At 45.9% G+C, this 15,961-nt stretch overlaps 1 protein-coding gene and 1 long non-coding RNA gene across 2 annotated transcripts in view; both read right to left on the bottom strand.

Moving 5' to 3' along the window:
* LOC100742105 (cysteine-rich motor neuron 1 protein-like) overlaps positions 1-15,961 on the bottom strand; it is a 159,018-nt gene that overhangs the window by 91,503 nt on the left and 51,554 nt on the right. The window lies entirely within an intron of this gene.
* Positions 371-15,961, bottom strand: part of LOC112213419 — a 16,838-nt gene continuing 1,247 nt past the window's right edge. The window contains exon 2 of the long non-coding RNA XR_002947314.2: positions 371-853. This is a non-coding gene — a long non-coding RNA (uncharacterized LOC112213419). The remainder of the gene's footprint in view (positions 854-15,961) is intronic.

Genomic DNA, 15,961 nt, shown 5'->3' with positions numbered 1-15,961 from the left:
GCTGCTCTATCTCTATCGGTGTACGTATCGCGCTCCAACAAAACCTCTCAACTTTGCCTCTCTTTTCTCGCGGCACTGCGACGCGACACAGCTTTTACCACGATTCGTCGTGTTCCTTCGATCGTCCAAGATCGACCGATGCCTCTCACCTTCTCGCACAGAACGCGAAAAGCGATCTACGTTCTCGGACGTTTGCTGGCGCCGTGCCAGGCAAACGCGTTCTAACACTCTGATCGAAGAAGCTATCGACCCGCTCTTCCCTTTCGATTTTTATCTTCTTCTATTACCGCGTTTGCCGTTTCTTTTCTCTTCTTCTCTCTTCTCTCCTCTTCTCTTCTCTCTTCTTTATTTCTCTTTTCCCTCGATACTGCCCTACCGCGCTTTCGTGGAAATTTTCCCTGCAACTCCGGTAATTAATAGGCCGGTCGGTTCGATAATCTCTTTTCCCAGCCGGCGCTTCCTTCCAAGTTCTCTGGAATCTATCGTTTCGTCGGTCGAAACTTCGTTATCGTGGCAACTGCTTGCTCCAGCTACGCCGTTATCTCGAATTTGCTCGCTGCTCGTTTAATTAAATGATTCCGAAAGTTTTTCTGAAACCGACGCTCTCCGTTGTGTACGTGTTCGTCGGATGGTTGACGGCGGCGCGGTATCGATGCGACTTTGCGGTTAGTCACCGACCTGTCACTTGGAAGACGCGCGCGCGTCCCGCGCGACGCTAATTAGAAAACTTGACAGTCGATAATTCTCCGGCGTACGTGACTCGTGATTTTCCGATCTTTGCTTTCCTCGCCTTCTCCTCGCCTCTTCTACTCCTATATCTTCTATCGCGTCTGATATCCAGCGATGTTATTCCCTGACAAAGTTCCAGCACGATTTGGTAAATAGATTACGCTAAAGTTACCAATCGAGGCGTCGATATTGCCGGTGCCGGTATCTCGTTAACGGTCGAGAAAAGCGCACGTTCGGACGATCGAACGGAAACCCAGTCGAACTAGATCGATCGATATAAACGCGATCGCAACCTCGAAATTCGTCCCTTTCTCTCTCCGCTTTCTCGCCGCTTTTACGTTTTCCCGCCGCCGTATTCCACCAATGCGGCTAGTCCAGGGCGAAGAATTTACGCGTATCGAACGTGGGTCGCGCTCTGCCGCGTTACTTCGATTCCACGATTCTACCTGTTCGCGGTGCTACGTCGATACGATAAATTAGTTATCTTAACGACGATCCGATCGAATTCTCTGCCGCGAAACCAAACAGAGATTATGAGCGATATGGTTTCGATGCTGGGTCACGTTCTTCCCTCCCTTGCCTCCTCGCCCCTTTACGCCATCCCTCTACGTGCCTTCCCCGGCCATTTGTCACAAATAAAGAGATCTCGTTGAGCTGCTAGAAGCTTTACGATCGAGGCAGCCTTTCCGCGCCAAGATTTAATCGTCGTTGTCCTCGGCGAAAGATGGCTGGCACAACGGATGGTACGCGGTGTCGCGAAGCTATCGTTTCCAGATCCAACGACCTTGAACTTCACCGACTATAGCGTTTGCCGACAAAGCGGGTAAACCGGGATCGGTGCGAATCGCGGGCTCGACACGCGCGTTACGCGCGTCGCGGGCAACGAAAGATTCCGGGAACCTAGTGGAACGTATTTACGTAAGTACACGGTAGTACTGTACATACGGCGGGATACTCGTCCAGGGAAACCTGGAAATCACGGTTTATCTTTACAACTTAAACGTGCTTTATCGCGCGAAACGATTACTCGGCGCCGAACGACCAATGCGTAAACGGTAATTCAGCTGCTCGTTCGAACCTGGACACGGTCGTATCGGTCGCTATCTGAAATTACACGAAATTATGGAAAATTAGGTCGCGTGTTGACCGATGTACGCGAAATACGCGGTTGCGCTTGCCACGGAAATATCTAAATCGTACGAGTTACAGTTTCCAACTCCGCTCGGTCGCCTTTCGTTCTTAGGCTACTTTCTACGTTCAATTTCGAGCAACCGCGATCTTCAGTTTGTTCGAGGGGCGACGCGACGAAAGCGTGTAAGACGCGTCCCCCCAGTTCCACCGATTTTTCAGATAATTTTTCGCCCCTCTGCTGGGGAAATAGGCGCGGTTAGCGCGAGTTCGTGGCTTTTGAAAACCGACGAGCCGAGTCTGGGTCACGGAATTAGCGGATGCGTGTTAATTTGACGAAACTGTGAAACGGAGAGCGCGTGACAGGAGCGACGAAACCGTGCTCCGATCAGGCACACCTGTTTGTTCGCGCAATAGCGATCGACGCCTTTGCAGCGATCTATACGAACACCTGTAAGCGCGCGAAAGCACATGGTCGTTAATCAAGCCGATACGTTTCTCCAAACTGCCATGCAAATGAATCGCGTACGCCGGTCGTGTTTCGTGCCAACGAACCCTGCGCCTCGTCGATTCCAGCCGAATCCGGTCGTATTTCCAGAAGAAAATTGATCGTGCCGTTTCGAAAATAGCCATGGAACGCGGTCGACCGATTTAATGATTTCGCAATGTTTGGACAGGTGACAGGCGGAACGCGTCGATTCTCTGATACGAACTCGACGATATTCCACGAAAAGCGACATAATCCAAAGGGGGCCGCGATATCGATAAAGTCGCAACTTTCCTTCCTTTTCCTACTAAGAGGTCCGCGTCGCCAGAGAATCGCCTGTTAAACAGAGTTTCGAAATTCGTGGAATTCCAACGATTCGCCAAGAAAACGATTAAGTGGAAAGACGCGAAGTTTGAACGTGATCGCCCGGGTAGAAGAACGGATCTATGCGCGAGATTATGTACATTCCCGTCCGTAAGTATACATTCGGACACTTGTCTACATACCTGGCAATTTCGCATAAATATCTTACTTTAGTTTCTTTTAGGAATTCATTACGTCGCCCTACGTTATCCTCGCGTTATTTCCCCACGATGTCCGTTGAGAAATAACACGGACGAAATTATGATAAAGTGGAGGTAAGCGTAAACGTACGTATAGAAATGACACAGTGGCATCAAGATGATAAAAATACGGTTTCCCATGATATTGTCTCCAGTCTGACTGTTTTCACCGTGCCATCCATTTCATACTTTCGTCTCCTGTAGAGTCTGATATTTCTGCATCTTTGGACGGGTATTAAAGCCATCGTCGCTCTAAAGAGAAACGCATAATTTTCCCATTATATCGGCGTATCACCAAAGCGTTTGCATCGGGTAAGATGTTGCTCCCCTCCTGTCCAAGGGCTTACGACTTGAATACGTAGAATACCGATTAGTCCGCGCTCAACTATACTTTATGCATCGGAATATAGCGATCTCGACTGTTGTATATCTATCTTTCTTGTATCTTCTCGTATTACGTTGTTCGATCGGTAATCGCAATTAAAAACGCTGCAGCGAAGTTGTACATCGTTGAAGTGGTCACCACTTCTAAGAAAACTCTACATCCGGTCTTTTTAGTTTTCTCAAGCACCGAAGCCATCGACAGCGAATAGACAATAGACTGGGACGAAGGCAGACCATAGACAGTAGACGGGCAACGATGGCTTCGGGGTTTTCAGTTACAGGGTAACATCGTTAGCGTGCGGATCGGGACCAGTTCAAATTATATTGCTAGTTGTACTTACGCTTCTGTATTAAAATATATTTTCTACTTTAGAATTTATCCACGCGTTCCTCTGCTCATACATCCAATAACCTCGACGACATATATAAACTTCCATAAACACTTGCACGAATTAAATTAGAATTGAATGGAGATGTAAGCAGTCACCGCATGGAAGTATTCGAGCTGCAGCCGCTGAAATTTCCTCCACTCTTCGATCGTGCGACGTCATCTTACTAGTCGAAACGTCGCTTCACCCTGCTATGTGTATCTACTCTGGTCTGAACTTTAGTCACTGAATTATAATGTTTATCGCTGCGATCGATCAACGCTCACCGGCGACGACTTCACCATGGATGAAGGGGAGTTTCGATAGCAGTTAAAAAATCACTTTGCAGCTTTCGTGTGCGTTTTTCGAATAATGATACCAAAGTTACGTACACGCATTCAAATAATTCTGTATATATAATGGGAATTACCAAAATAATATTAATCGCCAACCAATTTTGCAATAGCGTTCGCATCTTCTGTAAATCTGTAGCTTCTTTCAAACTATCAGCTATTGTGTATATATATATATTATCGTATATACAGTAATAATCAATTGTATATTCCATCTTATTATTTTCTTTCCCATTTATCATATATCGCTTGTTACGTAGCATCGTTACTTTTTATTCCAACTCCGTCTTCTGATACGTAACTACGCGTACAAATGGGTTTCCCTTCCTGTTAGTTACAAATAAATAGTACCATTATTATTATTATTATAAAATCCAACCTCTGGTCTCTTTCGCGGTCTAAAGGAAGCTAGAAACTTCGCTGGAATTTTTAGTCGACAATTTTAACTGCCGTGGTCGAGTCCAGATAAACCAAATTCTCCACCGTTTCCGATCTTCTCCTGATCTATTTTTCTCCGACGATAGTTTATGGCTTCGCTGTCTACGGTTACCAACCTACGTAACCGAAACTGTCACAATGTCTCGGCCAGTCTCGATCGTTTCGGTCGAGTGAACACCGATATCGCTGGTTCAGACCGATTTTGAGAAGGCCGTTGGATACAGCGTGCCATGGAATTCTTTTGCCAAAATCGTATTCGTCAGGCTTCCGTAAGCCGCTGCTGCCTTGGCTGGCGAGTTGATCGCGTGACCTTGTAAGGTTGCTGGTCTGTGCTTAATACCAGATCGATGTCACCTCGGATGTTCCACGGGGATCTCATTCGGGAGCTCTACTATTCACCTTGTTTGTTAATAACATCGCCAAAGAGCTTCAATATCGCCGCTTCCCGCTATACATCGACAACTTAAACGTATTTAAGCAGATCACGAACACGTCGGACTGTTGTCTGTTACAACAAGATTTTAATGACTTGGCACGCTGCGGAGTGGGATCAACAACGGCGTGCCATCGAACTGCGGCAAATGTTTTCTTACGAGGTCTTCCCGGAAGCTACGTCCCGTCGAGCACAGCTACGAACACGGCGGAGAGACTCTGTTGCGTCGAATCGGCGATACCGATGAATCTGGCAGCTTCTTTCGCACACCTTTCCAACTTCTTCCTTCGTATCCAGGATATCACGTCAAATGGCAATCCCGTACGACTAGACGCAGAAACCACCTAGAGAGAATCCAACACATTTCTCCGAGGTTTCTCGCTTATAAATCCGGCCACTCAACGAACCTTCGTGACGCTTCTATCGTAGCTAAATATAAATTTCGTTTGCCAGGCGATTGGCTGACGAAGCAATTTTTCTATTTAAAATTTTTAATCGATTTATCGACTGTCCACAGTTCCTTAGTTTCGTCAACTTGCATACAGCATCCTGGGTCTCCTTATTCCACTCTGCGGCATTCTCCTCCAGATTTGGCTACATAAACGCTATGGACTCGTATAGGCAAGTTAGGTAACACTTTGTGCAATGGCATTAACTTTTTTCCACTTCAATTGGCGATCTCATACGGAAGGTCCGGGTAGTTTTAAGTTCGACGTATTCGTACACGCGTTTGTCCTTTGGTATCACAGTGACTGTATGTGTAGCCCAACACTGCTTTTCCTCTTACCGTGTATCACCTTCTTGCAAGAAGGGATCTTTCCACGTTTCGTTGATAAATAAAGCAACAAATTAAATTAAAAAATCCCAGTACCTCGAGGCTACTGAATTGCGCTGTAACTAGACCTGGTCTAAAATACGCGGTAGTTGTTCCATCGTAGTGTTCAGCGTCGCATCTTGAGATTTGTCGCGTACAGGTTGGGACAGAGGATGGCGATTGCTGATCGTAACTATAACACCATCTTAATTAGGCTCAACTTGAAACTCGTACACCTGCGTTGGATTTTCTAGTTCTGTTCATACTTGGGTGCTACCGTCCGTTGGCCTCGACTTCTCGAGTTAATCAACTTGTATGCACGTGCAAGGCCATCGAGAGCCTTTTCGCAGGTAATCTTCAAATTTCTGTACGTCGAATCGAATCGGTGTAACACGTTTGACCGCGAATATGTTTTCAGAATGTTATTAATCCACACGGTACGCGTTTCTTTATTCCTCCCTGTTTATTTTCTTTTCTTTTTCCTCTGTTTTCTCGTTCGCCTGCCGGGTCTTCTTATTTCTTTTGTTTCCTTACCTATCTGCTCTCTTATATTTCTCTTCCTGTGTTTATCTTCTTACTGCGTCGGCGTGCTTTTATATTACGCACAATTCCTTATAGTACGATTTTATAATAAATAAACAAATACAAAGGACCGATGAGCACGAGAGCAGAACAACACAGGCGTTCGGATGATTTTAGTCTACGTACGTTTCCTCTTGCCTGTCTTCCTAACAATTCTATCGATATTATCTGCTAATAAACATCGTTTACATCGTCCAAGAATAACATCAAGATCGTAGGACACCGTAAGAATGCGAATTACCCGAAATCCATCAAATACACTGTCCGGATACTTACGTCGTACGTGTACGAACCGATCAAAGCGCAAGTTCGATCGCGATTTCAACACGTTGACGCCGGCGCCGATATTCAGGGTTTTCCCTGTGAGGTGGCGCCGAATGCACGCCGCTTCACGGGACAGACACGCGTGACCCACCGGTGGTACACGCCGGCGTCAGCGTGTTAATCTGTGTTTGCCTTAGGAGTCGCAACGCGCGTTTCTTCGCGACGTTACGATATCGCGAGCGAATACGCAGACACTGTCCTCTCTCGTTAAAGGATTAAGATTCGAGTTCGTCACAGGGAAAAAGTATTACGAACGATGGCGGTGCCGTGGTTGGCACGTAGCTGACGTACGCTAAGACTCTAGCTCTCTCGTGCGTATAGCACACGACGAGCAGTTCGTTCTGACATCACCACCCATATTACACGTTCGCCTACGTAAACATTCACCGCGAGCACGCGTATACACGCGCATACTCGCTCGTACGTTTACATACGCGGTAAGCAGGCACTTATTTTCGCCGTGTAGCGAGCCGTTTGGTTTTCGTCACGAAGAAACCGAGGATATTAGATTTGATCGACGACGATTCTCCGTACGAATTACGATCTCGATGTTCGTGGCTGCGCGGAAGAAAGCGCGAGCGAGATCCGCGCGACGAAAAGGCAAACCGTACAGAGCATCGACGTGATTCGACGATCGGCGAGAGAAGGAAACGCGGAATCTCGGGCGTGCGAGGCGTCGATTCTCGGGGGAAGAAGATCTTTGCAACGCTCTCGGATGGCGCACTAAGCGGAATAGGTGTCTAAGCACGTTCGCTAAACAGCCAGATACGTTCGCCAGATAGCAGATACTTATGGCACTTTGGGGTATGAACTCGTGACCGTGCAGTCCCTGCAGGATATAGTCGGTCTTCCAGTTTACCTCGGGCGTGGATATATTCCACGATATAACGACCATGTTTCTCGTCGTGGATCCACAACTCGCTGGAATCGTGTCTGGCACGCGCGTCCGCGTTCTCGTACCGTGTTAGAAAGCTAGGAAAAAAAAAGGAAGAAAGAGGAGAAACCTTTGGATTCCTTCCAAGAATATGGAAAACCGTGAAAGCGGAAAATTTTGGTTCGCGGTTCCGTAAGTATCGGGGAATCGACGAGAAGCTCGAAAGCCATCGTGTAAACTTGCAAATTAGCGATAAAGGAACGCGTAACTCCAAAAATCGCTCTAATCGCACCTTTTGTATCTTACGATCTCACAGCTGTGTTGCGCTTCTACGTTGCAACTCTACGCCTACCTTAACGAAACTTTCCAAATTTTTATTTTAACGAATAAAATAGCAATAATAAACGTTCCGACAGGAACATACAGAACCGTTTTCGTTAGAGGGACCAGCCGAGATATAACGATCGTTTCCCGGGCCATGAATATCGATATGTGCTACTTTAGCGAACGGAATACGCGTCGGAAAATTGCTTTTTCCTCTGTTATAGGCGCTATTCATTGAATCCTGATCTACCATCCTCCCCGCGATATCTCGCGCATCCACCATCGTCGTTACCAGCGATACCATCACCGACCACCATCGCCAATGCCGAATTGAAATTTAGATAACCGCATTTGCGCTGGCGCGGATTCGCTTGTTAACGGACTGTTCGCGAGTCTTTACGAGACTCGCCGAGCGAAAGAAAGCGGTCGTCGGCTCTTTTCCACGTCCACCAACAAAGTCTCGTATCGATGGAAATGTGCAGGCTACGTGCAGCGTAAGATATTTTCAACCAGTAACGAACGAGTGACTCTGTCCTCATCGAGCTATACGTTTACGCTTTGCCAAAGGTACTTGGATACACGATACGTCACATGGGAACATCCGTGCGGAATACACAGACATAAGATAATGGAGAAGGAACGGTAGAGGATGTTTGTACGATCGGATGGCAACGAGATCCTTGCCCCTCGTCTTTGTAGATCGTAGTCGAGCCATTCCACATGGAATTAGGACGGAGATCGGCTGAGTATATCAGAAGCCACAGTGGCAGTGAAACGCGATTCGATCGGATCTATCGTTAAATTACTGTTTCGTACTGTAAGGCCAGCGTTAAATAACGTGGAACATCTTTTCCGCACTTGACTATCGCTGACATTTATGTTCCACCTAACTCAACTGTTGAGGTTGATTGATTCAAGAACGAGTGGATGTGTTTGTAACAGAAAAATATATTGAAATAATTAAAGGTATAAGTATAATGTATATGTTTATTCTAATTCAGATCCCTATTCTCTTAGTATTACGATACAATGGAATCGACAGAGAGCTCGTTCGTATATTTATAGCAAAATGACTCAACTGTTGAGGTTGATTGATTCAAGAACGAGTGGATGTGTTTGTAACAGAAAAATATATTGAAATAATTAAAGGTATAAGTATAATGTATATGTTTATTCTAATTCAGATCCCTATTCTCTTAGTATTACGATACAATGGAATCGACAGAGAGCTCGTTCGTATATTTATAGCAAAGTGACATTACCAAAAAAGTTAAGCTTATAGCTTTGGCTAGAGGCTACAAGAAACGTAAATAGAAATCTGTTTATTAGTTCCTTTGTTCCTAGACCTTGCAACCCAAAACACAACGTATATTCAAGGGTACAGTAATGTGTACCTCTCCTTATTTAGAATATTTCTGCGTAATAGCTATCTCCAGGTCACGGATATACATAAATAAAGACGTAGAGTTTTTGTCGAACTAGTTACTTCGACATCGACATATTCTCGCCATTACTGTACACATATTAACGAGATGCCGTCTGTTGTTCGCAACAAACCTCGAGTATGTTTTGTGGGTAATCAGAATTTACCTAATGTGGCATCGCCTGCTGCGACTGATGCCAGATCCCCCGTTACCGAACAATAGCATTTTCCTCGTCTCTAGCACACTCGCGGAATTCTACGACTTGTACGACTTGAAGCGACATAACGATATCACTAATCTAGAAATACACTAGACCTAATGTTCTTCAATTCTCCCATCGATGAACTCCTTACGTCGCTCGATCATTTACTTCCTCTTGACTCCTATCATCCAGCGAGCTCGTTCGTTACAAGTGCAGCCGACTGCAACCTTATTTACTCTACGGTTTACGACCTGATTCTAAAGACGCGTTATTCCGTGGCAATTAATTACTTAAACGGTATTAACCAGCACAATTTTACGATTCATTTATCTGTGTTGATCAAGCGCCTAATTCTTTCTATCTACAACGATATTGACGGACGTTCGATTACAATTTTCGCGTCTTCCTACTCGCGATGGTTTTCTAGCGAACCTACGAGATTAATCGAGGAGAAAAAAACGTGCTCTGACTGTGATTACGCGATTGTCTAAAATGTTCCAACCTCAGACGCCAACGTAAGTGTCTATCAAAGACGAACTAGCCGATCTTTACTGTGTAATTATAAAGTACACTTATTGTGTAAAGCACCCTGTCCGCGAACGTTTCAGAATATCGTTAGCTCCTACAGATTCAACGATCCAGCATTCTCGTTCGCGCGAAGTGGGTGAATCGGACTGCCGAACCCGACGAATCGATTGCTGACTCATTCGCCCGCATTTTTTCAATCGGCGTGCTCCTCTTTTTGTCGTCGCTCGCACTCCATCGATAACTTCGCGAGCTTCGCCCGATTTCACTTAGACGATTTATCGGCTAACGCGAGTGATGTATTTACCGCGACTGATCGTACGAACGCCGACAAAGGTCCCGAAGACGATGGTATCTTCCTCTTGTTTTTACAAAAAGTCATCGATCTCGTCGTGTCTCGATCTCTACGGATAATATTCCATTGATCTTTAATCGTCGATTTTGATCTTGCCGTGTAAATGGCAGTCTAGTTGAATCGCGTCTATATGGAAATCCGGTGACGGAACGATGGTTATGAATTACACACCGATATCAATCACGAGCTCATTCGCGAAATTATTCGAGAAGATTATCGCCGTTGCTAAATTAATGCCAACTATCAAGGAACTATGTGTCATTTCAGCAAACATGATTCCACGCCTGGCAGATCTACAGTCGCTGATTTCGTCCTACTTAATAATTACGTCACACGTGCGCTTGATGGTATTAGGTCGTCGCGAAAGCGTCTTTGCTTTACAAACGTCTCTTTCAGGGCAATGCATCTTTATACGAATTAAACACGAAAGCTGAATGCCGTGGTCTTTATTTCAATGGAACAAAATGGATCGCGCGTAATTCGGCAAAAGTAATGTAAAACAAAAAATGTCGCGCATCTATTATTTCCTTATAACACGAAAGAAACTTTCGGGACAACCCAGTGAATTTCATCTGGTTGTTCCATACTCCGACTTTGGCAAAGCGTTTGATCCGCTCGACCATATAGCGTTTTATCCGCTAAACCACGTGCAATTTTGGAATCAACGGTAATCTCTTATGTTTGCTTCGCGATTACGTTTTAAATCGAGTCTCAGAATTGGCAATTGCTTCTCGCGGCCAATTCTTGCCTCGTCGGGTGTGCGCTTCGAGGCTCCCATCTGGCCCCGTTGCTCGTTATCATCGTCTTTATCAACGACCTACCTGATATATTTCATAAGGCTAAACCTCTCCTGTTTGCGGGCTTAAGTTGTTCACGAGGATAGGCGATTACTGCAAGGCACTTGAATTACAAGATGACCTTAATAGGCTTTCAAATCGGTACACTTGCAATAAACTGTATCTAAATATACCGAAGCGTCGCGCGATGAGAATGTCGCGCACTAGCAACAAGATTCTGTGTCCGTACGATTTCTTAACGATACTCGGCTACTTAGTAGAAATCGTAAGAGGCCAAACGTATTCCGAGCATCGTCGACAGAGCAAACGGGCTCCTTGGTTTTATCTTTGGATTCTGTATGGATTTCCCGCGATCCATTCGCAATACGTCGAAAACTCTGTACAATTCGTTGATTATACCTCGCTTGGAACGTGCTTGCGTCGTATGGTCTCTCTATCGATCCATGTACGTTCGAATTATCGAAAGAACTCAACACAAATTCCTGCGATTTGTATCACGTGCGCGGTTGGTCGTCCAATTCAGAGTCGGGTCCGCGGCTATGACCCCGTACTCGGCACACTGAACACGATACAACTGCAGTACCGGAGAACGATGGCGACAACAACGATTCTCTTTTTATTTAAAATCATCAATAATCGCACTGACAGTGTTCTGTTACTTCGATTTATTAATTTTAACGATCGCTCGCGTCTTTACGCAATACTCCGGTCTTTCGGTTTGATTTTCAAGAGACTCTAACGATCTAATTGTAAAAATCGACGATCTTAAGGATTTCAACGTCGAAATATCAATTATAAAGATTTCTGAATTATAGTTTACGTTTGTCCGTTTAAAGAACTTTGATATTTTATTTTAGTCTTCGTGTATGATATAAATTTAATAATTTGAAAAACATGTCTGTGTTGAGAGATTAATTAAGGACATCGAAGTTGCCTTGAAATACTTGACAATACTTGTAAGCTAAATTATCGTAAAGAGAAGCTACCAATATACGAACTATATTACGAAATATTTTTTAAATTTACATTTAATTTTTAAATATTTTAACATTTTTTCAATTAACACAATTCCTTAAGATCCTCTCTCTCCGATCTCGCGATCTCGTCACCAAAAATACGCAACTGTGTCGAAAGTATCTCCGAACGAGACGATCTCTTCTCTGGATCTTACCGTAGATTAGGACGATCAACGTTACAGTCATTTCTTCTTTTCTTTTTGTTATTTTTATTTTTCTTATATATTTGTATTTTCCTCCCGTAACATATTCTCTTTTACGTTTATTCGTACCCTTCTGCTTACGTTTATTGCTCGTTACTGTAACTTTGTTTCCTTCTTTTCGCCAGAAAGCTTATGCTCGCGATTTACCAAACAAGGAACTAAATAAATTTCTTACACGGTACGTTCACGTGCTGCGTCGTGGCACGCGACGCATTGGTAATACCAGCAAATTTGCGACCACCGCTAATTCCGAATTCCAATTAACGATAACCGTTATCACGGCTGACAATTTCGTTTGGCGATCCAATTAGCGTAATAGATCGCCCGATTCTGCAAACACGTTTGCTTTCGTTCGAACTTGCAAACCCTTGCGACGTATAAATACGTCGTATCGTACCACACGGATCTCGACGAAGCGGTAAATTCGGTCGATCATTTTAATCGACGATGCTGCTCGTCGCTGTACGTTCGATATCCACCCCTCGTTCCCCGAACCGTTCAAACGTATCATACGCTGAATCGATCAACGAGCGATTCGTTTCCCCACTAAACGGTGATCGAGACGACTAACCGATACGCCGAATGCAACTTACTTCGTCTAATCGATGAAACTGTCTCCTTCCTATACGTTTTGCAAACAGCGTATCGTGGAAACGTTCGATCGGAATCGCGCGATCGAAGCTTCCATCGAACGGACCGCTGCGGAACGTGCAGCGATGAAAGGTATGCCGGAAATACGCGACAAGGAACAGAGACAGTGTCGCGAAGAGGGACAAATCGTTTATAGGAGAATCGCGTTAGGTATTTAACGAGCTATCGCGGAATACTCGATGGTTTGGCGATGCTCGCTTTGTCAGAATGAAAAACGAGCGGTAAACCTGGTGTACTGTGCGTGAGAAACGAAGAAAAGGAGAGAAACGAAGCGGCGGGGGAAACGGATTATCGTCGACTATGACGTGGGTGAAAATAAATTGGCAGCGGGGACGCGTGTTTTCCGAGGCTGGTCGAAGAGTACCGACGGCGACCACTGGCTAACGTTTAATCGATCGTAGCGCTAGATATCGAACGCTCGAACCGGTTTTACGTGTCTCGTGCACGAGGAAATCAAACTGATAGCGTGACCATTCTAGTTACGCGATCGACCCGGAAAGGGATAGCGACGTATCGATACGCGGAATTCGACACCGGGGTAATCGATACAGAGGCCGCGCGACGAACACCTTTGCGAAAGATAATTTTTGCCAGTCGGGAAAACGGAAAAACGGTGCGGTAACCGCGAATTAAGCTCGCCTGGACGACTCGCCTGGACGACTGGCTGGATAGAAATTTCGCAGGAGTACCGATCTTTAAAAATTGCCAAGGAAAGGAGCGATTGTAAGAAAATCGCGTAAAGTTGAGCTGCGGAATATTTCGACCAGCTATTACGACAAATGGAATACGCGATTTGTCGCGACTGAATTGTCGATCGCAAGCGATCGTCGGTCGGGTGCGCGAACGCGAATAGTCGGTTTCCTCGTGCAAAGTGCCGTTATCGGAGTTCCGACCGCACCTACACACACCGTGTGAGCGCGAGATCCGTCCGTGTGTAGCGTTTTCGACTCTGACAAACCCGCATCTCCGTAGACCGCCGCGGAGAAAGGGAGACACGCGGTTGAAACCAACGGGACACCAGACAAACGCCTACGCGATGCGACGCGAAACGTATCTGCCGTTGACGGTTCGTCGATTACGCTTCCACTCGCGTAGCCGTCCGGCTCGTTGCCCATTTCCATCGGCGAGCTTTAAAGAACTTGCATCCACGACGTTCTTTAAAGTTTCGTGGCGTTCTTTAAGTCGCGGCCCACGCGACCTACCGCCCACGATCCGCTTCGAACGAGCTATTATTTTCCTTGCTTTGCCAAATGGAAAACGTTCGGCCGAAACGAACGAAAGCGGCGTCCGGTTGTTCGAGCTATTTAAGCGATCTCGCGTTAGTATCGCGATAGATTACGCGGCGACCGATACGACCGGTTTATCGCCACGGTTCTCGTTTTCTTTGGATCGTGTCCGACCACGTCGTTCGAACGTCTCGTGTTAACCGGAATTTGAGAAACCGCGAAACCTCGTCGAATCGTCCGGAAACGTGAAAATTTCGCTGCCGAGCTACGGTTTATCTGCGCTCGCGGAGATAACGAAAGGTCAGGAGATTTTTACGCTCGTTGCGGCTCTTCCGTCCATTTTCCTGTTCGCTCCGATACGATAAAATTATATAAACTCGAACGTGGTATTCAACGTCCGGCGAACTTTCGGTTGCCATTTTCCAGCGGTCGTCGTTAATTATTCGAAATGCAAACACTCGGCCCGACCTTTCTTCCATTTCGCGTACTTTTCGAAATCTCACATGGTCGGAAATATCGCTCGAACAGCGAAAAGCACCGACATTCGTATCTTTGAGCTGCGACGAATGAAACGGAGCGAGAACAGAGCAGATCCGACTAGGTATAAAGGAAAAGGAATTACAGAAATGGGACAGCCAGTCAGTCGTCGCGAAAAGCCACCGATATCTTCTACCTCTGCGTAAACGTTCCTTTTCTGCTCGATAACGCCGTGCGGAAAAAAGGAAAATCAATCAAGATACACATATATATACATCTATGCACCTATGCTGGGAACGTATACAGAGTTGGAAAAAATCCTGCGTCAGACAGGATCGCTTTGACATCGATGCACTCATAGATCGGCCGCTTGGCAAAGAGAATCGGCCGGTAAGCATTCTCAAAACGATGACGTAGTCTGATAAGATAAGCGACGGGAATAAATCTCACTTACTCGATTTGTCTGCCGAATCGAAGGAGCAGAGAGGCGAGGGACCGAACGACTCGAATTAAATTTATCGACGAAAGATCGAATCGATAAACGATGTTCGAAACACGCGTGGATGTTAAAAAGTTGAGATTCTCGTGCTCTTTCGCGGCATCCAAAATATACGAATCGTCGTATATTTTTCTATGCCGTTTCGAACGTTGCTTCGCGTTTTCAAACGGTTACGAAATCGTCCACATTTCGCCGTTTTCCATCGAAAATTTCGTTTCGCCGTTGGTTTACGATCGATCGTCCGGCGAAGGCCGATCGTCGCCCGAAATACTCTGCGAGACGCAACGCGATGCGACGCGGCAGTGGCGTTAAATCGATGCCACGTGCCTCGCGAAATTTTCAACCAAAATACTAGCTAGCCTCTGGCAGGCGGACCTGTGGCAACCTCTCGGTGCTCGCCTCTGCGACTTCTTTTCCTGCATCCTCGGATCCTTTGTCCCACGGAACCTGACGGTTCGTGTCCCGATGATAAATGTTGCAACAACACCGGACATCTTGTACCTCGTGGAAAAGCGGTTACGGTTAACGACGAGTGGCGAAATTCGCAAGTTCGGATACGCGTCTGTCGCCTGGTTGACGAAAAGTACCGTTGCCAAGATGCACGAGACGAGTATACTGCAGCTCGAATCGCGAGTATGGTCGCGCGAATTTTCTTCTATCGGTGTACACGTACGTTCGGTATCCATCCGTGTAAACCGGTCTAAATGCGTTCTCGTGCCGAACCACGGTAACTTGCATTCGAACGTCCGCGCGTGCCACTTTGCGAGAACCGTCGACGTCTACGT

The sequence above is a fragment of the Bombus impatiens genome, unplaced genomic scaffold (assembly GCF_000188095.3).
Source record: "Bombus impatiens unplaced genomic scaffold, BIMP_2.2 scf_0647, whole genome shotgun sequence".
Classification (NCBI taxonomy): Eukaryota; Metazoa; Arthropoda; class Insecta; order Hymenoptera; family Apidae; genus Bombus; species Bombus impatiens.
Note: the sequence above shows the minus strand (reverse complement) of the source record. Positions and strands in the feature narration are given on the sequence as shown.